Raw genomic sequence first — 27,904 nt, 5'->3', positions numbered from 1 at the left:
GAGCTTGCAACTGATAGGTCAATGCAGGACAAGGTACCTGTCAGAACATGAAAATGTGTGGGCTCTCCTGTATTAAGGAGCCTGACATCTTCATTCTCCAAAATTGATGATATAATATTACCCCTTGCGTTTGCCAAAACATCAACCCCATAAAGGATGTCTACTATTAAGATCTCCTAGTAAGAGAAAAGGTTGTGGGAGTTGTTTAATCACCTCTACTATATTATCATATGAGATGTTATCATTTGGAGGCAAGTAAAGAGAACAGATTGTGTATTTTCTCCCTATATCAATCTGTACAACCACTGCCTGCAGAGGGGTACAGATAGACAAAGATATTTGGGGAACATCTCAATGAACGTATATAAGACTTCCCCCATGGGTCCCTGCTCGTTGATCATATGGTGTCCTATAGCTAACATACTCTCGAGGACAAGGAGTATTAGCATCAAGCTTGCTTTCTTGTAGGCATACAGTTTTAGGGGAGTGCTCATGTACGAGGAGCTTGAGTTCTTCATATTTCGCCCTTAAACCCTGGCAATTCCATTGCATAATGGAGGAATAAACTATGATTTATTTTTTGGAAGACACCTTAGATGAAGTTTTCCCATTGGCAATATTTGGTCTAACAATATTTCCCGGTGGTATCTCTAGAGAGGATCTTCATATATTTGGTTTTTGTGTTCCTCTTTTTCTTTGTGTCCTTTTGATCTAATTGTTGAGGAGGATGATGGACCTCAACTTGAATTTCTGATTGGTTCAATTTACCTTCCCGTTGATCAGAAACATCAGCAGACATGATATCATATTTATTTGAAGTTGTGACTTTAATGTTTCTTATGGTAGGCGGCGAGAGAGATGGAGGTCTCTCTTTTTCGATTAAAAGGTGATCTGTCAGGTTTTTGCACCTTCCCCACTACAGGTTCACCAGGTAAATTAGTTTCAAGTGGAACCTCCATCAGATCGGGCAAGGACACGGCCTGAGAGAGGTTTGTACTATTGTTTAGAATCTGAGTAGTTGGCTTTTGAATAACTCAGATCTTTAAATATCTGTTTTGATTTTTCTACAATTTCTGGACAGATTTTCGATGGGACTTTCAACCTCTAACTATTTTCATTTGTTTCTTCATATTAGAAGTAGAGATATAATTTTCGTGTGTGTGGTTTGGCAAATTTTTCTTCAGAACCATTGAAAAAGGTTGCCCTGGTCTTATCGGAACTGTAGAGAGAGTGGAAGAAGGTTTTGAGATGAGGATGCAAGAGAATGAGGAACGAATAGAGAACCGAATGGAAGCCATGATGGGGCAAGTAATGGGGATGATAAAAACGTTTATGGGTGAAGGTGCAGTCGGGTGAGTGGTTTCTGCTATGGGTAAAGGGTTGCTGGTGGAAGAAAAGGTTAAGATAAGTGATAATGGGAAAGGAAGTGATGGTGATAATAATAGTGATAGTGATGTTAAAGGGACTAGGTATAGTAAGGATGAAGGGACTAGGTATAGTAAGGATGAACAGAAAGGTGAGAGGAAGGATGAAAGGAGAGGTAAAAGTGATGTGAAGAAAGCGAAGAAAAAGTGTCAGGATGAGAGCGAGAATGATCGTGAATGGGTGAAAGTGGTGAGTAAGAAAAGGGCTAGGAAGAGTATAATCAAGGATAGTAGTATGAGTGTGGAATTAGATTCTTTACATTCTAGCGAGGAAGAAGGAAACAAGAAAGAAGGTAGCAGTGATGATAGCAGTGAAAATGAACGTGATGTGTGTAAGACTGTGTTTATAAGAGAGGTAACTTGGTGTGAAAGGATCAATGAGCATAGTAGTAGGGATGTATACGAGTTTTCCAAGGAGTATGAGAGGTATTGTCAGGATAAGTATGGTGATAGTAAGAGAGTTTGGGCTAGGGAGTTAGGACAATATTTGACTGGGTATTTGTTGACGATATATGGTGTGATAATGAGTGTGGGGGATGTTGAATATGATAGTGTGAAAGGTAGGATAATTGAGCAGGTAAAACGTATGAAAAGGAGTGTTGAGTATGGGCATAAAAATTATTTTGATGAGGCTCGAATGTATGTGGGTATTTCTATGTATGTATGTCGGTTAGAAACGTTAGCAAGGAAGAAAGAGATGAAGGTATAAATGAGAATAAGGAGTAAATGAAGTTTTTTGGGACAGTACCTGAGAATGTGTGTGAATTTAATTTGAAACGGAAGGAGAAAATGAGGTGGACGCAAGAGCGATTGACATGAGATGATATATAAGAGATAGTTGAGGATTATGAGTTAGATACGTGCATGAAAGAAAGTAAATCTGTGAGTGTAAGAACTGGAATGGAAGAAAGTGTAATAGAATTTGGTAGTTATAACGATGCAATTTTGAGAGGGCCAATGAGGATAGCTGATCAGGTAATAGATAGGAGTGTTAGGGCAAGTAACGGAGGAACTGTGCAAGCAAATGGTGGATTTAGGCAGGGTAATTGGCGCAATAGGGACTGGAGTGCGAGTGCGCAACGAGATATGTCAGATAGTCGTGTCTGTGATGAAAAGTGTTACAGGTGTGGAAAGGAAGAATGAATGTATATAGTTCTAGGTGCTTGTTTTGGATGTGGTGAGGTAGGGCATAGAATTAGCGTGTGCAAGAAAATGTTATCAGTGTGGTATGACTGGCCACATAGCAAGTGGATGTCGTAGTAATCGTATGAATGTTATTTGTGGTAATTGTGGTAAGGATGGTCATTATGCTAGAATGTGCAAGGAGTCGCGGGTAAGTTTACTGAATGTGGTGTAGATGGGCATGTAGCTAGATTGATTTATGAAATTTATACCGCGAAGCTAAACGCCGGAGCCGCAAGGCCATTCAACACATATATATCTTTTAGAATGGATTATAAGTATATAAATAAAAGTAAAACAATTAAAATAAATCTATACAGCTGGTCAAAATTTAAAATCACAGTAAAACCAACAGGTTAAAATTTAAAATCACAATAAAACCATAGATCTATAACTCATAAAAAATACCAATTTCTTTTAAAAACTGTACAACCTCCTCCACTGGAGCATCTCACCTAAAATTTTCCCAAGGGACATATTGATTAAATGATTTTTCCTACGTTGACATCTAAAAACAGTACAGGATACTAAAATATGTTCAACGGTTATATCTACTTGGCAAGCAGAGCAGCGAGGAGCCAGCCTATCCGCACAACTTGCCATCAGATACCTATGAGTATAATGTGTGTGCCCTATACGCAAACGTGTTAAAACAATGCAAGATCATCTGTACACCTATAAATGCGACCATGGTTGGACATAAGGCCTAACTGACTTTAAAATTATTGTTTAAATTAGACCACAGGGCCTGCCACTTGTCTCTACATTAAAACCTAATACTACTTTTAAAATCTGATACTGGGACAATCATACTGGAAATGTGATTAAGCCTAGCTGCAGCCTTAGCTGCAACGTCGGCTCGGTCATTTTCTACAATTCCAACATGGGACGGAACCCACCAAAACTTAATCATAAAATGTTTTCTATTCACTAAAATATAAAACCAATCTTGTATCTCTTGCACCAAATGATGGCAAGAGACTAAACTTCTTAATGCTAATAAAACACTCAATGAGTCGGTAAAAACGGTAAAAATTGTATTAGAAAAATAATTATAAAAAATAAATTTCAAAGCAGTCAAAGTTGCTAACAGTTCTGCCGTAAAAATAGAGGAACTTGACGGAAGCCTTTTTTTAATTATATTTTCAGTTGTCACTACTGAGCAACCCACACCATCAGAACTCTTGGAACCATCTGTATAAATGTGATAATCATCATCATTCTGAGAAGCATGAGATAGGAAACTAGCCTTTAGCTGCTCATCTGAGCTGTTCTTTTTACTATCCATAACCGGACAAATCTCTATCTTAGGCCTATACCAAGAAGGATACTTTGAAGGGGTAATTTCAGCCACTGTAGGGGGAAGAAATCCCACGTCAATAGCTGAGGCTTCTAGTCTCAATTCTAGTGGTTTGGGCAACTTAGTCCTAGTTGGTGCTTTATCAACAGGTTTCTTTACAGATTTAAAATTTGGGTTGAGTTTCGAGGTAAGAACACGAGACATATACTTCAAACCCAACTGTTCCCAACGAATAAAAAGGGGAGGAATCCCTGAATCAACGTGTAAGCTATCATGGTGGAAATAGGTTTATTTCAAGTTTAAAAATATTTTCCTGAATTCGACAGGAATATGTACGGTGACTTAAACTTATATCTCTCATGATAGCTCAGTTGGTAGAGTCCTCACAGGCATGGTTTCGGCTGAGTGGCAGGAGTTAGGATCTCTGCCCAGCCAAAAGCTATTACCATAAATGAATTCCAGAGGATATATATTCCCAAGGTAGAATTCGGCATTAAATGCCAATGTGGTTGATATTTACATTGATCAAAATCATGAGTGTTACTGATATATATTTATCTTAAATGACCACATGTTGTAAACTCACAATTCAGCTATCATGGTGGAGATGGGTTTATTTCAAGACTAAGACAGGTTCATGAATTCGATAGGAATATTTACAGTGACTTTAATAAACTTATATCTCTCCGAATAGCTCAGTTGATAGAGTCCTCGCAGGCATGGTTTCGGCTGAGAGGCACGAGTTTTAATCTTCACCCAGCCAAAGCTATTACCATAAATTAATTCCATTGGATATATATTCCCAAGGTAGAATTCGGTATTAAATGACAGTGTGGTGGATATTTACACATACTGTATATATATTATAGATATATTTATACATATATAAGTATATATATATATATATATATATATATATATATATATATATATATATATATATATATATATATATATATTTATATATATATGTATATGTATTCATATATATGTATATATATATTTGTATATATATACATATATATATATATATATATATATATATATATATATATATATATATATATATATATATATATATATATATATATGTATATGCATTCTTATATATATATATATATATATAAATATATATATATATATATATATATATATATATATATATATATATATATATATATATATATATGCATATATATATATGCATATATATATATATGTATATATGTATATGTATTCATATATATATACATATGTTTGTATATATATATATATATATATATATATATATATATATATATATATATATATATATATATATATATATATATATATATAATGTATATGCAATCATATATATATATATATATATATATATATATATATATATATATATATATATATATATATATATATATATATGTATATACAGTATATATATATATATATATATATATATATATATATATATATATATATATATATATATATATATATGTATGTATGTATGTATATGCATTAATATATATATATATATATATATATATATATATATATATATATATATATATATATATATATATATATATATACATACAGTATATATATATATATATATACATACATATATATATACAGTATATATATATATATATATATATATATATATATATATATATATATATATATATATATATATAAAATATAAAAGTAGGAAGAGACAAAAAGAAAGAATTTTTACACTTCTCATATCTCAAAAAAATGATAATATTGCCCTAGTCTTTTAACTGTGACGGGCCGAGAGAGGAGTTGTGAACTCAAAGGCAGGATGCAATCAACTTAGTTTTATTAAGGAACACTCTTCTTTATATACAAAACCTCAAGGCAACAGGACATAACCTGTTCGAGAGACAGACAATGTTCAGAGCAAAACCGGAGACATGATCATTCAGGTTCTTTTTAGTGCGAGGGAAGAGCGCAGATACAAGCATAATATATACAAAATAATTATGTACAATTGTGTGACACACGGTTGGTACATAACACTATTTTCTTAATAGCCGTTAGTATGCCATATAATTCGGCAGTAAATATAGAAGATGCTAGAGGAAGTGCACCTCTACAATTAAAAGCACTACTATATACTCCAAATCCAACACCAGCATCAGATTTGGAGCCATCAGTATATATAAAAGATGATTCCCTGTGTTCTTAAATGTGTTCCATACAGAGCAACCCGGCTTCTAAGTCAGCCATGGTCTTTTTATACCAATATAATATTTACAAAATGATATATCAAGTAATTTCCATGAAAGAGTTAATGACATCCTACATGGGAGCACTTTATTTCTACTTAAATCTAGCCTGTCTGATAGTATTTTTACCCAGAAACCATAAGGTTTAGGAGATTTTGGGTGCAACTCGAATTATCTATAATGCCTTACAAGGTTTGCAGTCTGACAAGCTAAAGATTCAGGGAGTCTTTGCAACCGAAACCAATACCGAACAATAAAAGACATTCAATAAAGGTCTGAAGGCAACTCTCCAGCGTCAACAAGGAGGCTTCGGTTAGGCGAAGTTCTGAAGGCTCCTGTGGACAATCTGATATCGGCATGGTGTATAAAATCTAAAACTTTTAATCGGCTTGTGGTGGGTGAGGAGTATATGTAACACCTACAACTAATTTTTGAAAAAATCAAGGCCTTGTATAATTTTAAAAGTTTTGCGGTCTGCCCCACCCCCCATAACATATGGGACAAAACCTTTAAAAGATTCAGAGCCTCAAGGCATCTTACTTTTAAGGGTTTCAAGTGGGAACTCATGTAAGCCTACAATCAAACATCAACCCTAGAAATCTAGCTGCACTTACACATGGGATCCGTTGACCTTTGCTGTATATATCCTTGTCTGGATGATTGACGGATTGATTGATTTGAGGTTTTCGGGCTTCCTGACAACTAAGGTCATTGACACCAATATCATTTATTATAAATAAAAATAAAAAAAATCTTCAATTAAACCCATAAAAGCAATGATGTCATTTTAAAAGTTAAATATCTTTCAGAAGACCTGCTACTGAAAAAAAACTAAAAATACCACTAGCATGAAAGGGCATATCATGTCCAAGAATCTTGGCAAGGATGAGCCTGCCATCCTCACCTAGACCCTCAAACAGATATCGATTTCTCTCAGAGCTATGTGTGAGGTATTTGGTTAACAAATGCCTCACTGTCAATGGTACCAAACAGTTGTCGCTATACAGCTGATGTTCGCCAGCCTGCAAAAGATCCGAGTCATCCGAGTGTGACCAATCCGGAGACAACTTTCAGGGTATCCCGTTATACATACAAAGGGATATGATATTACTTATTTCTCTTATGTTATTTCCTCTCATCTTATTTTCAAATGTAAAAAAAACATTACTGAGAATGGGACGCCTTCTTGGTAACAACACAGCTACACCACTCTTTATCAGTGAATCAGCTTTCTCATTTCCAGATACACTTACGTATGCCGAACCCAGCACAATCTAACTGTTATAACTTTCATACCAACAATTATAAGCCACTATCAAATCTTTAAACCTAAAGGATTGTCGGAATTATAAACATTTAAAACTAAAGGATTGTTGGAATCAAAAACTTCCATAGCTTGTAGGACACTTCATGCATCACTAAAAATGGTAAAAGGGCCCTCGTCTTGCAACGCTATTTTCTCAATAGCGGTTAGCATTCCATATAGTTCGGCAATAGATATAGAGGATACTAAAGGAAGTGCATCTTTAGAATTAAAAGCATTACTATATATTCCATATCAAATGCCACCATCGGATTTGGAGCCATCAGTATATATAAAAGTCGATTCCTTATGTTTTGCAACATGTTCCATAAAAAGAGACCTGGCTTCTAAGTCAGTCATTCTTTTAAACTCCAACAAAATATTTACAAAAAATACCTCTGGTAATTTCCATGGAGGTGTTTATAATACCTTACATGGAAGCACCTTACTTGTATCAAGACTGCCTATCTATTGTTTCACCAGAAAACCATAGGGTTGAGGGGATTTTGGGTGCATCTCAACATATGTTGAGTGCTTTACAAGGCTTGCAGTATGACAGGCTAAAGAATTAGGAAGACTTTGCAACCCAAACCAATACCTAATAATAGAAGACTTTCGGTAAAGGTCTAACGGTAATTCTCAACCATCAACAAGGAGGCTTGGAATAAGCGAAGTTCTAAATGCTCCTGTTGCCCATCTTATACCAGTATGGTGTATAGAATCGAAAATCTCTAGTGACTTGGGGGTAACTGAGGAATATATATCACACCCTTAACTAATTTTTGAAAAAATTAAGGCCTCATAAAACTTTAAAATAGTTTTGCAGTCTGCCCCCAATGATGTATGGGACAAAACTTTTAAAAGCTCTAGCATCTGGGGGGCAGGAGCTTAAGACCAGACAGGAGAACAATACTCAAAACAAGGCAGAATGAAAGAAGTAAAACACTTCTTCAGAATAGATTGATCACTGAAAATCTTGAAGACTTTCTCAATGAGTCAATCTTTTGTGCAATTGAAGAAGACACAGACTACAATACAGTAGATAACATTGACGAAATGTAGGACGTACTGGTCTTGGATTTTCCTCAAGGTCTCCAGAGAGCATAAGAATTAATGGTAATAAAAAAGATACATCATACTTAACAACTAAATCAACAAGGATGATAACAAAAACAATCTGTTTTAAGTAAATACAAATAAAGTGACTGATCAAACCCATAAACTATAGAAAAAAAGTAAAAAAACTGCTCAACATGGAGGAGCTGATATACCATGCAAGGCTAAATACACTCAAGGATAGCTACTTCAAGGGAAGGTAGGACAGCAAGAGTGGTTTTTGAAGAAATAGAATCAGATAAGAAAAAGACAACCTCTTGATAAACCACCAGGCATCCACAGTCCTTCTATTAAGCCTGCCCAACACACCATTTAAAAAAAAAAAAAAAAAAAAAAAAAAAAGATAGAATAGTGTACTCGAGTGTACCCTCAAGCAAGAGAACTCTAACCCAAGACGGTGGAAGACCATAATACAGAGGCTATGGCACTACCCAAGACTAGAGAACAATGGTTTGATTTTGGAGTGTCCTTCTCCTAGAAAAGCTGCTTACCATACCTAGAGTCTCTTCTACCCTTATCAAGAGGAAAGTAGCCACTGAACTATCACAGTACAGTAATTAGCCCCTTGAGCGAAAAATTATTTGGTAATTTCAATGTTGTCATGTGCATGAGGAAAGACGAGAATGTGTAAAGAATAGGCCAGACTATTTGGTGTATGGGTAGGCGAAGAAAAATGAGCCATAACCAGCAAAAGGGATCCAATGCATTACTGTTTGGCCAGTCACAGGATCCAATAACTCTCTAGTGGTAGTATATCAACGGGTAGCTGGTGGCCTGGGTAACCTACTGCCTACTGGCCCTTAACCACTGATAATTCCATTGCAAAATAGAGGAAAAATCTACGGTACATATTTGGCACACCCCTTGGATGAAGTCTTTCTATCACCAATTTTTGATCGAACACAATTTACCAAAGGCTTCTTTAAAGAGGGTCTTGATATATTGAGTTTTACGTTTGTCTTTTTCCGCGTGTCCTTTTAAGCTATTTGTTGAGGGGAATTTCTGGTTTATTTGAATTATCTTCCAGTTGATCAGAAACATCAACAGACAAAACATCATAATTATTTGACATCATAACTGGGCCAGGGAGATGGAGGTCTCTCTCTTTTTCGTCTAAGAGGTAGTGGACTATCAGGTTTTTGCACCTTCCCCACTACGGGTGCACCAGGTAAGTTGGTTTTAAGTGGAACTTCCATCAAATCAGACATGGATATGGCCTGAGAGGTTTATACTATTGTTTGCAATGGGGGACGAAGGTTGTACAGAGATATGTAATGTCCGAGTGTTAATACACTGTGGCAAAGCCTCAGGAGGCAATATGCCTCCCTCGTCACGCAGCGTTTTATTATTGGATGGTGAACTTCTTTTTCAAGAACTATTGACAGTACTAGGTGGGTTTGATGTCTTGAGTGGTGAATTTCCTTTTGATTTTAAAACTTTGGCATAGCTACTTGATTTATTCAGTAGTCTTTTTGCATGTCCCATACTTATATATTCTAAACTGATTTTGTTAAGGGCAGCTCCCTCCAACTTATACAGTTCGCCTCTCCTATCAGTTGATTTATGATTAGAGTTACAGTTTAAACACCTTGCCTCAAGTGTACAGTCTCCAGATAAGATTTGGAAGAAATGCTACACATTTTTTTATTTTTACAAACTTTAGATGGGTGTCCAAATTTAAAACAATTGATGCATTTCGGTGGCTACTGATTTAAAAGACTAACTTTAATCATTCAATTTTCAATAATAATATGAAAAGGTAAATCAGCACCCTGGAAAGTAAGTATAATCATTGATGTTCCAAGAACATTATGCAATTTCCATACATTTAGTGGACACATGAAAAGTGTCTATGTAAATTCGTAGAGGTCTTTATTGAATACTAATCTCTTCCATAATCAAAATTTAGGTGGGGTTTGAGTTCTGATGTAATTTCATCACTGCTTAGTAGTTTAGATCGCATTGCAAACTGCGTCGATGATTTGGCAGGGATGTGATAATTAATTTTGCCAAAACGAGATATATTACCGGGTTCGATGGTTCCTACTTTTTTCTCAATCAATTTGATTATTCTAAAATAATTCCCCATCACCCCTTTAGGTTCAGCTGCAAGCCACATTGGTGGTTTTGGCTTTCTTTGGAAAGGCATAAGTACATTAACATCTTTTTCAAACCAACCAGCAGGTTTATAGCCACCTAATTCCTTTGGGACATTATAACAAGAGCTCTCATGATATTCAAATGGTTAAATTTAATGTTCATAATACTATGAATTGCAGCAAACGCTTTACCATAACTATCAAAGATATCCATGAATCCCATTTTTCATCATCGAGTCTCATCCTTATTTCCTTTATTAGCCCCTAGCACTCAAACGCTTTTTGTGTGTCATAATTTGTTTCTAATGGAATTTGGTAACATGAAGGATTTGCAGTATCCTCAAGTTACTCAAATTATATACTCCATTTTTTAACATCAGTAGAGTGGTCTTTCTTAGTTCCAAGGTCGTCAACAGAATTTTCCTCAATTAAATTAGCAGAGGTCATCAACAGTGACGAAGGAGATTCAGCGTATTCAGGGGATGGGGGTTCGTTACTTAAAGAATCCATAAAGCAGGCGTCGTGATTTGTTGGTTGGTCGATTGATTGGTTTTGATTTGCCTGCTCAAGAATATTTCAGTATCATACGTTAGAGAGGAAATTTGCATACTCCACTATCGGCACAATGAGAGTTTACTTCCCAGATGGTCTACTTCATACCGTACCCGAAGGATAGCACCAAAGCAGATTAAGAGGCACAGATATAAGCTAAACCCGCCTGTTAGGACCGAGACCAAGGAACTATATAATATTATCCTTTCCATATCTGTAATGATGGGCCTCCAGCCAGAATAGTTCCGCCAAAAAGGTCCAAACCATCTTCTGGATGGCCGAGATCATCCAGTACTCCCACGTATATCTTTGAGTGTAAATACCTCCCAACCGTAATACCTCCTCCCATTCATCCAAGCAGGCAGCAATAACGGATGTTGAAATATGCCCGCCATTAAAAAAATAAAAAAATGAAAATAATAGATAAATACATTTATACATATATATGTATAAATATTGATAGATATATAGATAATGTAATATGTATATATATATATATATATATATATATATATATATATATATATAAATATATATATATATATATATATATATATATATATATATATATATATATATATATATATATATAATGTGTGTGTGTGTGTGTGTAAAGAGAGAGAGAGAGAGAGAGAAGAGAGAGAGAGAGAGAGAGAGAGAGAGAGAGAGAGAGAGAGAGAGAGAGAGAGAGAGAGAGAGAGAGAGAGAGAGAATGTATATATATATATATATATATATATATATATATATATATATATACAATGTATATATATATATACATATACTGTATATATATATATATATATATATATATATATATATATATATATATATATATATATATATATATATACATATACATACATATATATACATACTATATACCTATATATGTATAAATATAGATAGATATATAGATAAATAGATATAGATTGATAATGTATATATATGTATAAATATCGATAGATATATAGATAAATATTTATGGATTGATAATGTACATATATATATATATATATATATATATATATATATATATATATATAGAGAGAGAGAGAGAGAGAGAGAGAGAGAGAGAGAGAGAGAGAGAGAGAGAGAGAGAGAGAGAGAGAGAGAGAGAGAGAGAGAGAGTATATATATATATATATATATATATATATATATATATATATATATATATATATATATATATATATATATATATATACATACATATGTATATATATACATATATATAGTATATAATTAAGGAAATATTACTCAGAGTTGCGACAGCGAGACGAAAGAAAGCTTATAAAATTAGGAGAAGGTCAAAGTAATATTCAGAGGAAGCAATAAATGTGTGTGAGAGAGAGAGAGAGAGAGAGAGAGAGAGAGAGAGAGAGAGAGAGAGAGAGGGGGGGGGGGAACAATTTTCCCAAGTTCCAGAGCCCTCTTGCCCGTCACAATGCTTCACCATGAAAATTATATTTCCTGTTGAAGCACAATGATTTCCACAATGTAGTCACTCGTTTAGGGATAAAAAGAAAGATAAATGCACATAAATATATATCTTACTATCCAACAAATCAAGCACAAAAAACAGGAAACATCACATAAGAAAAACAAAATGTTAAAAACTAAATAAAAACATAGAAATAGAAAAATCTTTCTTTAAAACCGACAGCACCACCGGACTATGATCGTTTTTGCTTTAAAAACGCTTTTCTTTCTTACTTTTTGGGGAAGCGTAACAAGGCCAATCTTCCTTGTCCCTATGGAGTTTTGGGGGAACGTGTCGTATATAGGCTATTATCACAACCTAACATAAAGGTCATGGGGATAAATGATATACTTATAATATTCTGTCGTTTTTAACAAATAAACAGCTAATATCTATTTTTAAACTAACAGTGGAATAGGCAAGAATAATTTAGTGATGTAAACCTATACCTTACAGTGAAAAAAAAAAAATTCTCTGGGGAAAAATGAATGAAAAAGTGACCAGTGGCAAAAATACTATTTGACACATCACAGATAGCATGGGACGTAATACAACACAATTCTTCCATTCAAAAATATCCCTTTTCCATCAGATATGTGCTAACGAAGTCGCGAGAAAATAGGAGCTACACTAGGATAACTTGAATGCAGTTAGTAATTTTTTACCCCCAAAAAGCTACTAATTTGGCATAACAATTATAACAAACAACAAAACCAGGAATGACTGGACAATCCCTTGTCATCATCATCATCATCATCATTATTACCCTTATTATTATTATTATTACTTGGAAAGCTACAACCCTAGTTGGAAAAGCAGGAAGTTATAAGCCCAGGGACCCCAACAGGGAAAATTGTCCTGCAAGGAAAGGAAAAACGGAAAAATAAAATATTTTAAGAACAGTAACATTAAAATAAATATTTCATATATAAACTACAAAAACTTCAACAAAACAAGAGGAAGAGAAATTACATAAAATAGTGTACCTTTAACCTTCAACCAAGAGAACTCTAACCCAAGACAATGGAAGACCATGGTACAAAGCTAAGGCAATACCCAAGACAATGGAAGACCATGGTACAAAGCTAAGGCAATACCCAAGACTATTGAACAATGGTTTGATTTTGGAGTGTCTTTCTCCTAGCACAGCTGCTTACCATAGCGAAAGTCTCTTCCCTACCCTTACCATGAGGAAAGTAGCCAGTGAACAATTACAGTGCAGCGTTATCGGTTTCATACCTATATAGGATGTGGATTGGAATAGGATTATTGCATGTAGACAGGGGGCATATTTATTTGATGTCATAACTCTAAATATTTCTTAAGGAAGGGGGGTTTGAAAGATGGATTAATAGGTGGTGAGCTACCAGGTTTTTGCACCTTCCCCACTACAGGTACACCTGCTAATTTGGTTTCAAGTGAAATCCAATGCTGTACAGAAGTCCCTCGATTGTGGTCAGGAAGTTCGTATGACCAGCCTTGATTTTACCGCTGTCTTTGACCGTGTTAATCATGAGGCCCTAGTTTTCATACTCAAACTGTTGAGAGTGGGCGAGTCGTTTCTTAGTATTATTATTTAATTTTTATGCAATAGATCGCAAAAAAGCTTTTGTTGATGAGCTCCATAGTGAATAAAGGAATGTTATGTCTGGTGTTTCTCAGGGTAGTGCTCTTGGCCCATTACTTTTCATACTATATACACATGACATGTGGTTTGGCCTAGAAAACAAGCTTGTTGCATATGCAGATGATACTACTCTCTTTGCATCAATTCCATCTCCTGAATGTGGATCTGGGGTTTATGAATCCCTTAATAAAGATCAAGCTAAAATTAGCGCATGGTGCAAATTATTGGTCATAAAGTTGAATCCTAACAACACTCAAAGTATGATTGCAAGTAGATCAAGGACAATGGCTCACCATCCGGATCTCAGCATTGATAAAGTTTGTATCTTTAACTCTGTAAGACTTAATATATTAGGTGTGATTCTCGACAGCAAATTTAGTTTTGAGAAACACATTAGGTCTGTGTCTTCTTCAACTGCACAAAATTTGGCTTATTGAGAAAGTCGTGTAAGATTTTCGGTGTTCAATCTTTTCTGAAGAAGCGTTTTAATTCTTTAATTCTACCTTGTTTTGAGTATTGTTCTCCTGTCTGGTCTTCTGCAGCTGAATACTACACAGTATTCTAGATGTTTTCTTCCAGCTGTGACTAAGTTGTGGAATGGTCTTCCTAATCGGGTAGTTCTATCAATAGAACTTCAAAAGTTCAAACTTGCAGCAAATCTTCTTATGTTGAACAGGTTGACATAAGTTTTTCATAGTTTATTGGAAAAATATCTGTTTAGATGTACTGTTTTTGAAAGAGATTATTTTAATTATTTTTTCCAGACAGATCCATCTTGTTCGTAATACTAGGCATGCAGTCAATTCTAATAGTCCGGCCTTCTCCATTATGAAGCTCAATATTACACAGTATTCTAGATGTTTTATTCCGGCTGTGACCAAGTTGTGGAATTATCATCCTCATCGGGTAGTTCTATCAATAGAACTTCAAAAGTTCAAATTTGCAGCAAATATCTTTATGTTGAACAGGTTGACATAAGTCTTTCAATAGTTTATTTATGAAATATCTGTTTTGTTGTTACTGTTTTTGAAATATTCTATTCTAATTGTTTATTATTCCTGAGATCGTTTATTAATTTCCTTATTTCCTTTCCTCGCTGGCTATTTTTTTTCTGTTGGAGACCTCGGGCTTATAACATCCTGCTTTTCCAACTGCGGTTATAGCTTAGCTAGAAGTGGTAATAATAATAATAATAATAATAATAATAATAATAATAATAATACTGTATATAGAGACTTTATCATACAGTGATAAGCCTAATTGATTCTAGATTATAAGAACGTTATCCATGAAACTAATAAAAAGTCAGCTTGATCTCCAGGCTACGTGATTTTCTCAAGATAAAGCTTATAGTAATTATATAATAATTTATAACTTATAGTTAAGGTATTATCATTTTTTTTCGTTTAAATTAGAGAATAAATTTTGAGAAAATGACTATATCCTACTTTCATGACAAAATTTTGGAAAATTACGTAATTCAGAGATTACGCAATCTTTTTTTACAGGATTTCTGAACAAAACAAATTTCCCAAAGGTTTTTCTGAAATGTAACAGTGTTCTCATTTACCTCATTACAGCTTATGTTCGATCTAATTAACTAAATTTATGTATTCAAGGTGTTATGTGGTCATCAGTATTTACTGTATTCAATCTTCATTATCTATTATGGAAAGTTAATACTCAACTTTCGTTACCAATCAACCTTCCAACAACAACAGCTACTGATACTGCTACTAGCTGATACAAATCAACTAACAATGAGTTAGGTTAGCAATATTGGCTAGAACATAACGGTTATCAAATCAGATTTAGGGAGTAATACAGTATTTCACAATCTGTATCAAGAACCTTTCTTCAACCTCCCAACAAACCCTAGAACTAAAATGATTTCCAGGCCCAGTACTTAATATCTCAGTGTCGGACTCGCCTGGCGGAGGTAAAATCCCCCAGCCACAACATTATCTTGACCTTTCCCTTGAAAGTTTCTACTTGGCCCTCCCATGAAAAAAAAGTGAATAGCAAATAATGATATATATATATATATATATATATATATATATATATATATATATATATATATATATATATATATATATATATATATATATATATATATGTGTGTGTGTGTGTGTGTGTGTGTGTGTGTGTTTATGTGCGTGCATGTAAGATATGTGGTTGTGGTTAAGTCGAGACGGCAAATGATATTATAATATAGAATATGACAACTTAATTTTCAATATTTTTATGCATTTTGTGATGATGGACAAGGTTCAGCCCATTTTGTAGTAGTAGTAAGAAGAGCAACACTTCATCTGGTTTGTCATGTTGACACTAAAGACATCTGACGAATTATTTACCCACTGTCGGAAGACTTGAGCTTTATTTTAAAAAACTGTTTACCGCCTTGATGAGGAGAGAATTAAAAAGCAGAGCACCTAGGTCAGTGGTCTTCATTGCGCAGCTCGCCAGCCATTGGCGGCTCGCAGGAGAGAAAGAGAAATGGAGAAAATTCATCAGTGATCAGAGAGAAAGTCCAAAGTATCAGATATAAATTTCATCATTTTGACGTATCACTCATATTTTGATAAGATTACTAATAGGAATATGTTCAATATTCCTAGAGTCCCTATTTTCATCTGCCCAAAAATATGAACTCTGAAATCTTTATTACTCTATCAGAGTTCCATGAAATTGAATTAATTAAAAAAAATAAAATGGTGTAACTGGAGAGCCCTGCTTCTACCTCTTACCAAAAGGTCACTGACTTTCATGCAACCTTAATGAGTAATCAAGATTTTAATGTTCATTTATTTTTGCCAGATAGAATTGCACAGAATATAGTGGCACTGGCAATTCTTTACTTTTCATAACAGGTTGCAGAGAATTTAACAGAGGCAACATATAAGATTGCAGGGATCTTGGCCAAACATAAACCATTTGCAGACCCAAAGGTTGTTAAAGAAATGTATTGTGGTTTTAGTAATAGAGAATCAATTTTCAAACAAATCATATCAGAGAGAAATCGGCAATGACATTTCTCGACAGTTAATTGCAGATATTTCAGCGGTTCAATGCTTTAGTTAGACGAAAACACATATTTGTGATGCTGCACAGTTATGTGTTTGGGAACGATTGCCAAGCAAAGGATAAGTTGAACCTGAACTGGAAAATCTTGGGTCGATAATGAAACTGGCATTCCGAAAAGATCTCACTTGCCATCTGAATGCTCTAAATCAGAAGTTACACGGGAGGGGCAAACACCAGCTGCAATGCTGGGTGGACTCACAGCATTTCAAAACAAGATCACATCACTTTTCATACCAGACAGAGAATCCAAACCTTAGAAAAGCCACACTTGGCAAGTCTGAAATGTTGCAAAGTTTCAGCTATGTTCCTTTCAAGATGTATTAAAAGATTTAGGAAAGGAGTTTGAGTCAAGATTTATGTGTGCAATGAAGTACAAGATTCTCTTCACTTTTAACCTCAAGTTCTACTGTATATTCGCTGGAATTTGCCCTGATAGTGCTTCTTTGGAATCTGATTGTCATATTGTAGGCAAATGAAATGCTAAAGGTCATTTTAAAACCATGTGAGTAAAATATCTGGCATATTGTCCCTGATATGAACTACCCAGTTTGGAAGCAGACTGTGCATAAAGTGATATGCTATTTTGTGAGCGCACACACTTCTTAATCTGTATTTTCAGTGACTAATTACAAGTACAGCTTGGAAAAAGTGAAGGAACAGATACCTCATTTCCAATTATCACAACGTTAAATGAAGGTACCATATTTATTTTGAATTCTAATTTACATTAGTAAAGCGAAGAATTTTAACATAATTCATTAATAAGGTTGGTTACTAGTTTTAATTTATAGATAAGTGGCTTTGAAAACCCACAAAAATTTAATTTAGTTCAAACACACGAACACACACACACACACACACACACACACACACACACACACACACACACAAACACACACACACACACACACACACACACACACAAACACACACACACACACACACACACACATATATATATATATATATATATATATATATATATATATATATATATATATATATATATATATATATATATATATATATATATATATATATATGCATATATATATATATATATATATATATATATATATATATATATATATATATATCATATAAAGCTCATGTGGCTCACACTCTGAGTATGTCCTAGACCTTTGGCTCTCTTGAAAAAATTAGTGGATACCACTGACCCAGGTAAAAGATAAAACTTTACAACTGAAATAGTTACGCAGTAATATCTATAGGGTTCGGCAATAAAATGGGAGAAAGCTAACAAAATTTGAAATAGGAGGAAATAAGAAATGAGAAAGTAAACAAAATTTACAGGAACCAAAAGTAAGATTTAAAAGACACATGAGATAGTTTTCCAAAGTACAAACAACTGAACATAAGATCCTGAATATCAACTCTCAGGGCTATTTTATAACGATAAATGCGCTTTATTGAGATGGCAAAGGTTAACTGAATTGACGCTAAACCAGCATGTATAAAAAAAAAAAGATATTTACCTATACTTTTTTATTTAAATAATGTTATTTCTCCTTGTAACTAAAACTCCACTGTTTTGCTTTAACTTTCGTTACAGCTTCCCACAAAATGTTCACTTGTAAATATAATAACAATAATGCTATTCCTAAGGAAGTTTTAAGAAAAAAATTAACCTTGATATCTAATTAAGGTCTCTCTCTCTCTCTCTCTCTCTCTCTCTCTCTCTCTCTCTCTCTCTCTCTCTCTAAAATACTTGGGGAAGGTTAACTTACATGATAGTCAACTATACTTGTAAAAATAGGTGGCAGACAAATAGAATCTATCATGTTGTAACAATAATAAACAACGAAACTCTCCCATAGCCTCCGCTTGGTTTTTTGTTTTATCTTCATAACAGATCATATCAGATAAATATTAAGGCAGGAAAACCGAGCCGGCGGCTGTTGGTAATTCAAATAGCAGCCACAAGATGGCATGAGCTACCGGAGCTAAAAATTTCCCGAAGTAAAGAGGCAAGTTGAGTAATGGGATTTCCCCGGAGTGATGGAGAGAGGAGGGGAGGCATATGCCTCTGGAATTAGATTCCAGTTTGATATCACCTGAAGATGGGAAAATCAAATGACACAACGCCGCCTTCTCTCGATACTCAGATTCTACGCCTTCAAAGAAATTGAAAACTTATAGGAATGCTTACATATCGCTTTCCCATATCATCCGTTTACATAAGAATTTATATTTAAAAGTTGAACAAAATTACAACAGCTGCAGAAGGTCGTTAACCCTAGTTGGAAAAGCAAGCTTCTATAAGCCCAAGGGCTCCAAAAGAGAAAAATTGCCCAGTGAGGAAAGGAAATAAGAAAATAAATAAAACGATCTGAGAAATAATGAACAATTACAATGAAATATTTTTAAATCAGTAACATCAAAACAGATATTTCATATATAAACTATAAAAAGACATATGTTAGCCGTTTCAACATAAAAAAAAAAATTTGCTGCAAGTTTGAACTTTTGAATGTTCAATCGATTCAATTACCCAATTAGGAATATTCCACAACTTGGTCACAGATAGAATAAAACTTCTAGAATATTGTGTAGCATTGAGGCTCATGAATGAGGACGACTAAATATTAGAATTAACTGCATGCCTGTATTATGAACAGGATAGAACTGTCCGGGAAGATCTGAATGTAAAGGATGATCAGAATTATGAAAAATCTTATGCAACATACATAACGAAGTAATTAAACGAAGGTACCAGATATTATTATATAGAACAGAAATAAGATATTTCATAAACCGTAAGTTCCTGTCCAACAAATTAAGATGAAGATTGATTTGTAGATTGATTTGAGGTTTTCTGGCATCCTCACATCTAATGTCCATAACGACGATATCGTATATGGTAAATAAAAAAAAATAAAAGAATATTTAATTAAAACCATAAGATCAAAGATGTCATTTTAAACGTTAATTATCATTCAGGAGACCTGCTTCTGAAATAAAGCTAACAATACCTCTAGCTTGGTAGGATACATCAGGTCCAAAAACCTTGGGAGAGGATGAAACTGCTGTCCTCTCCTCGAGCCTCAAACAAATAACTAATTCTTCACTACTATATGTGGGGCATCAGTCAACAAATGCTTCACTGTTAGTAGTACCAAACAGTCGTCGCAACATGGTTGGTATGGCCAGTAAGTAGATACTCATGTTTCAACCGAGTATGACTAATACGGAAACGACAAAGAGTATACTTTCAGAGGTATATAAAATTCGCGACTTCTCGCATTTTATTTTCAATTAAACTGTCCCAATACTGTTGCCAATTATTAGAAATCAAAGTCTTAATGATGGGTAAATAATCATCACAAAGAATGGGATACGTTTTTGGTCGCCATTCAGCACCAGCATTCTTTGCCAGTAATTTACCTTCTCGTTTCCAGACACACCTACGTGTGCCAGAACCCAGAAAAATATGAACTGTTATCCTTCTCAGTCCAATCCCTCTCAGTCCAATAATAAATAGCAATTCTAAAATCTTTAAAAGGGGTTACTGAAATTAAAAACTTCTAAAGCTTGAAGAACACTCTTTGCATCACTAAAAATGGTAAAAGTACCCCCTTATTTCAACACTATTTTGTCAGCAGCGGTTAGTATGCTGATGACTTCGGATGTAAATATGGAAGCTGTTAGAGAAAGTGTACCTCTACATTTAAAATCATTACTATAGACTCCAAATCCCACGCCAGCATCATATTTGGAGCCATCAGTATATATAAAAGTAGATTCCTTTATGTTCTGCAACATGTTCCATAAAAAGAGACCTGTAATATTCTTTGTAACTCCAATAAAATATTTACAAAATCATACCCCTGGTAATTTTCATGGAGGCGTTGATGATACCTTAAATGGAAGCACCTGACTTCGAACTGTATTAAGACTGTCTATCATTTGTTTCACCCAAAAACCATAAGTTTGAGGAGATTTTGTGTACATCTCAAAATATATTGAGGGATATAAAAGGCTTGTAGTCTGACATGCTAAAGAATTAGGAAACCTTTGCAACCTAAACCAATACCGAATAATAGAAGACTTTTGGTAAAGGTCTAACGGTAATTCTCCAGCAGCAACAAGGAGACTTGGATTAGGCGAAGTTCTAAATGCTCCTGTTGCCAATCTCATACCGGTATGGTGAAAAGAATATGAAATCTTTAGTCAACATGGGGTGGCTGAGGAGTATATCACACCCATAACTAATTTTTGAAAAAATTAAGGCCTTGTTTAACTTAATAAATTTTTTGCAATCTTCCCACCACGATGTATGGGACAAAGCTTTTAAAAGCTTCAAAAGTTTCAAGACATTTAGCTTTTAATGATTTCAAGTGAGAAACTCATTTCAAACTAACAATCAAATATGAAGCTTAAAAACCTAGCTTCACTTGCATATTGGATCCGTTGACCATTGGTGTACACATCAGAGTCTAGATGTACTCCCCGAATATGACAGAAATGGACAACAGTAGTTTTGCTTGTCGAAAATTTAAACTCATTCATATCAGCCCCCTGAATAATTTTGTCAATTTTGAGTTGTAGTCGTCTCTCAACCATTGCCATTCTAGCTCCAGCAAATGATATGGAGAGATCGTCTACAAATAGTGTTGAGAGAATATTTATTGAAATAACAAAATATATGCCATTAATTGCTCGTGCAAATTATTATTATTATTATTATTACTTGCTAAGCTACAACCCTAGTTGGAAAAGTGGGATGCTATAAGCCCAGGGTCTCCAACAGGGAAAATGGCTCAGTGAGGAAAGGAAACAAAGAAAAATAAAATATTTTAAGAAGAGCAACAAGATTAAAATAAATATCTCCTATATAAACTATAAAAACTTTAACAAACCAAGAGGAAGAGAAATAAGATAGAATAGTGTGCCCAAGTGTACCCTCAAGCAAGAGAACTCTAACCCAAAAGACAGTGGAAGACCACGGTACAGAGTCTATGGAACTACCCAAGATTAGAGATGAATGGTTTGATTTTGGAGTGTCCTCCTAGAAGAGCTGCTTACCATAGCTAAAGGGTCTCTTCTACCCTTACAAAGAGAAAAGTTGCCACTGAACAATTACAGTGAAGTAAGAAGAATTGTTTGGTAATCTCAGTGTTGTCAGGTGTATGAGGACAGAGAAGAATGTGTATAGAATAGGCCAGACTATTCAGTGTGTGTGTGTGGGCAAAGGGAAAATGAACCGTAACCAGAGAGAAGGATCCAATGTAGTACTGTCTGGCCAATCAAAAGACCCCATAACTCTCTAGTGGTTGTATCTCAATGGGTGGCTAGGGTTACACTTAGTAGACTACCCTGAGGAACGCCTTGTTCCTGACATTGTCTCTCTGATCGAGTTTACCCCACTCTCAATTGAAAAAAAATCTATGTGAAATAAATGATTGAATGAACAATGGTAGCTCTCCTTGTAATCCCAACTTATGAATGGTTTTAAGCATACCATATCTCCATGCAGTATCATATGCTTTTTCAAAATAAAAAAAGACTGTTACATGGTACTGTTGAGAAGCAAAGGTTTCACAAATAGAGGACAAGTCTTATCAACTTATCAGACGCCGAGTGCATTTTTCTAAATCCATGCTGGATAGGTGATAAAATACCCTTCTTTTCTAGGTACCATATCAGTCTTGCATTGACCATCTCCTCAATGATCTTATATAAACACGATGTCACTGCAATTGGTCAGTAGTTTCCAGCTAAAAACTTATCATTACCAGGCTAAAATAATGGCCAGTTCCCAAACACTTGGATGACTATGATAATGCCATATTCTATAAATAATGCTTAAACTCTTTGATATTAACAGGTACATGTCTATTCATTGCATATGGAATTCCATCAGGTCCAGGGGCTATATCATTACACGTAGCAAGTGCGGAATCAAATTCTCTTTCGGTAAAAGAAGAATTGTATGGGTCTTCCATTCATATTGCAAAATTTAAAAATTTCTTTTCTTCAATGGTCCTATACTGGTGACCAGAAGCTGCTTCACACTTACATGATACAGTTGAGAAATGATCACCCAGGGCATTGCTAACCTCAGTTTCTCCAGTCATATAGTGAATTAAAGACCTTCTTGTGGCTCTGTGCAGGACAGTCAGTTTTGTTTTGGTTATTGAAGAGACTCCTGCCGTATGGAGGGTTCCAATCAGCAAGTCTGTGGCATCATCAAAATTCTCAAACTGTTCTTCATTCCCTTTAATTTCGCTAAACTCGTGAAATCCATCTATTCCATCGTGGTGATGTCTGTAAAGGTGGGCCATTATTCGTGCAACAACCATACCAGCAACAGCAAGCAACATTTTACATCCTGCAGCAGCACAAGCATATGGTGGCTTTGTAGAATTCAAATAGACAGACCCTGTATTTGTATGTGAAGAGGCTTCAGGACTAGAATTCTCCAAATAAAAACTTTTTGGGAGACTTTAAGATGAAGAGGTGGAGTTATAAGTATAGTGAAATTGAGCACCTAACAAAATATGAGTTCGCTAACTATCTCCTGGGTAGTACAATTCTAACACAATTTACCTAGCATTTGCATGTCTGCAGATCGATCCCAACCTGGGACTGGTGGTTTAGGCTCTTTACTTCGTAGGATACTTCTGAGGTTGAACACCACAGTGGGGAGTTGGGCTTTTCTAGCTGACGTTCTGGTGATCCTTTTCTTCGAATGATACTGAAACTGAAACCAGACACCTTACCTTTACCTTCGTTGAATCTGGGTGACTGGATATTACACCAAAGATAATATATTTATTATTGGCAGTTTCAATTACATATTGTACTAATCAGTAGTAAAAAGCAGTACAATAGCTAGTGTGTGTGTCACCTGGGGCAGTCCTTGAGTTTGATAGCCCACAAAAATTAAAATACTTGGGGGACAGTGACTCACTCATGCTTGAGGGTACACTCGGGCACACTATTTTAACTTATTATTATTATTTTTTTTCTTCCTTTTGTTTTTTTTTTTAAATGGTGTGTTGGGCAGGCTTAATAGAAGGGCCATGGATGCCTGGTGGTTAATCAAGAGGTTGTCTTTTCCTTTTTCTGAATCTTTTTCTTCTCAAAACCATCCTTACTGTCCTCCCTTCAGTTGAAGTGGCTATCCTGGAGGGTATTTAGCCTTGCATGGTGTATCGGCTCCTCCATGTTGACCAGTTTTTCCGACTTTTTACTATAGTCTATGGGTATCATCAATCACTTTATCTATCATTCTGTACATAGTTTTTATTATAATTCTTGTTAATCTAGTTTTTAAGTATGATGTCTCTTTTTTTATCTCTATCAATTCTTATGCTGTCTGGAGACATTGAGCGAAATCCGGGACCAGTATGTCCTAGATTTCATCAATGTCGTCTTCTGTATTGCAATATTCGAGGTCTTCATGCAAATATCCAAGACCTTACAGTTGCGTCCCAAGAGCATGATATTCTTTGTGCTCAGAAACTTTGGTTTCTAATATGAGGCACTCATCTGAGCTACTTATAAGTGGTTTTAAGAAGCCAATAATGTTGAAACGTGATGACATCCCTAGGGCCAGGGGAAGGGCTGCGTATATTAGGACTGAGTACCCTGCTTCTCATAAGTCCTGTTATGAATGTGGATGTCATGAGATTCAGGGGATAAAAGTTTGTGGCAGGCATAACAACTTTTATTTGTGTTCGATCTACCGGAATCCCAAACATGGATAATTCTATCTTCGATTGTCTTCTTACCATTATGGCTAAGATACAAGAAGATGATAGAAAGGCTTCTTTTGTCATTGTTGGTGATTTTAATGCTCACCATAGGGAGTGGTTAAGTTCTATCTCTCCTACCGATCACCATGGCTTAAGAGCTTTAGACTTTGCCTCTGAATCAGGCTGTGAGCAGATTATAAATGAAGCTACTTACAGTCTGGTAATTGCTTGGACCTCGTATACACTGACTCCCCTGGTGTTATAACTAGTAAGGTTGGTTCTCCAGTCGGAACATCTGATCATGCCTTGATTTCATTAGTAGTGAAGACTGAGCAGCCTGTCCCAGATATATCATACATTTGTAAAATTTACATAAAATTCCAAGCAGACTGAAATGGGATTTTGCATGACCTTTAGTGCTTGAATGGGTCACAATTATATAGTAGTGTAGATCCTGTTGTCACTTTGAATGAGAATCTAGTCAACATAATTGATAGGCGTATCCCTTCTCGTATGTTAAGGTACCGAGTGAAAGATTAACCGTGGTTCAATGATGATTGTAGGCATGCTTATTTGGAGAAGCATGAGGCCTATCACCTTTGGAAGGGTAACAGATCAGATTTGACCTGGAACAACTATATTCAGCTTTGTGCTTTTGCTCAGAGAGTTTACGCCTCAACTGAAAAGGAATAAAATTTAACCAAAAAAGAAACCCTTTCTGGTACAACTCAGGAACATAAATGGTGGTCTACCCTTAAATCTGTACTCTTTGGTGTAGATGCAACAGTTCCTCCTTTACTTAAGCCAGATGGCTCAGTCACTCGCTGTCCAAAGGAAAAGGCAACCCTTTTGGCTGATGTTTTTGACAGTAAACAGAGTAATGAAAAACTTAAACTTCCTCATTCCTGTTTTCCTGAGGCTGAACTAACTAGTTTAGCGTTTCGATCTCGTGAGATTAAAGCTCTGTTGATGGACCTTGATGCTTATGGAGGTGTAGACCCAAATGGTATTTTTCCTTTGTTTTTATAAAGACAGCAGATTTCTCAGCTCCAAAGTTATTTGTTATTTTGCTCAAGTTAGCAAGAAGAGGAGCTTTTAGCACTTGTTGCAGAATTGCAATGTAAATGTGTTTGTAGTAGCTCAAGTCCCACTGATTACCACCCAATTTCCATAACTCCCATATTATCTAAAGTTTTTGATTGTCTTCTGGCAAAACGTTTTAATGGGGTTGCTGAAGGTAATCACCTACTCCCTAGTTGGCAATTTGGTTTTCGTAAAGGCCTTGAAGCATGTGATGCTCTTCTTACAATCTCCAATGCTGTTCAGAAATCCCTTGATTGTGGTCAGGAAGTTCGTATGATTGGCCTTGGTTTTAGTGCTGCCTTTGACCGTGTTAATCATGAGGCTCTTGTTTTCAAACTGAAACAGTTGGGAGTGGGTGGATCGTTTCTTAGCATTATTATTGATTTTTTAAGTAATAGATCTCAAAGAGTTGTTGTTGATGGGCACCATGGTGAGTATAAGAATGTGATATCCAGTGTTCCACAGGGTAGTGTTCTTGGCCCATTACTTTTCATACTATATACACATAACATGTGGTTTGGCCTAGAAAACAAGCTTGTTGCATATGCAGTTGATGCTACTCTCCTAGCATCAATTCCATCCCCTGAATGTAGATCTGGGGTTGGTGAATCCCTTAATAGAGATTTAGCTAAAATTAGTGCATGATGGAAATTATGGGGTATGAAGTTGAATTCTAACAAAACTCAAAGTATGATTGTAAGTAGGTCAAGAACAGTGGCTCCTCAACATCCGGATCTCAGTATTGATAATGTTTCTTTAAATTTGTATGACTTTTAAAATTTTAGGAGTGATTCTCGACAGCAAATTTACTTTAGAGAAACACATTAGGTCTGTGTCTTCTTCAATTGCACAAAATATTGGCTTATTGAGGAAGTCTTACAAGATTTTCAGTGATCAATCTATTGTTCTCCTGTCTGGTCTTCAGCTGCTGATTCTCATCTTAATTTGTTGGACAAAAACTTACGGTCTATTAAATTTCTTATTCCTGATCTAGATATTAATCTTAGGCACCGTCGTTCAATTAGTTCATTATGCATGTTGCATCAGATTTTTCATGACTCTGACCATCCTTTGCATTCAGATCTCCCTGGACAATTCTATCCTGTTCGTAATACTAGGCAGGCAGTTAATTCTAATAGCCAGGCCTTCTCCATCATGAGGCTCAATACTACACAGTATTCTAGAAGTTTTATTCCAGCTGTTACCAAATTGTGGAATGATCTTCCTAATCGGGTAGTTGAATCAGTAGAACTTCAAAAGTTCAAAGTTGGAGCAAATAATTTTATGTTGACCAGGCTGACATGAGTCTCTTTATTGTTTATATATGACATATCTGTATTTGATGTTGTTAATAGTTTATATAGGACGTATCTGTTTTGACGTTGTTACTGTTCTTAGAATGATATATTGTTAATTTATTCTCATCATTTATTTAGTTCCTTATTTCCTTTCCTCACTACGCTATTTTTCCCAGTTGGAACCCTTGGGCTTATAGCATCTTGCTTTTCCAACTAGGGTTGTAGCTTGGCTAGTAATAATAATAATAATATATATATATATATAAATATATATATATATATATATATATATATATATATATATATATATATATATATATATATATATATATATATGTATATTTATGTATGTGTATATATATAAATACATA

This window comes from Palaemon carinicauda, chromosome 5 (assembly GCF_036898095.1).
Source record: "Palaemon carinicauda isolate YSFRI2023 chromosome 5, ASM3689809v2, whole genome shotgun sequence".
In the NCBI taxonomy this organism is placed as follows: domain Eukaryota; kingdom Metazoa; phylum Arthropoda; class Malacostraca; order Decapoda; family Palaemonidae; genus Palaemon; species Palaemon carinicauda.
The sequence above is the reverse complement of the archived record's forward strand: the minus strand, read 5'-3'. Positions refer to the sequence as shown.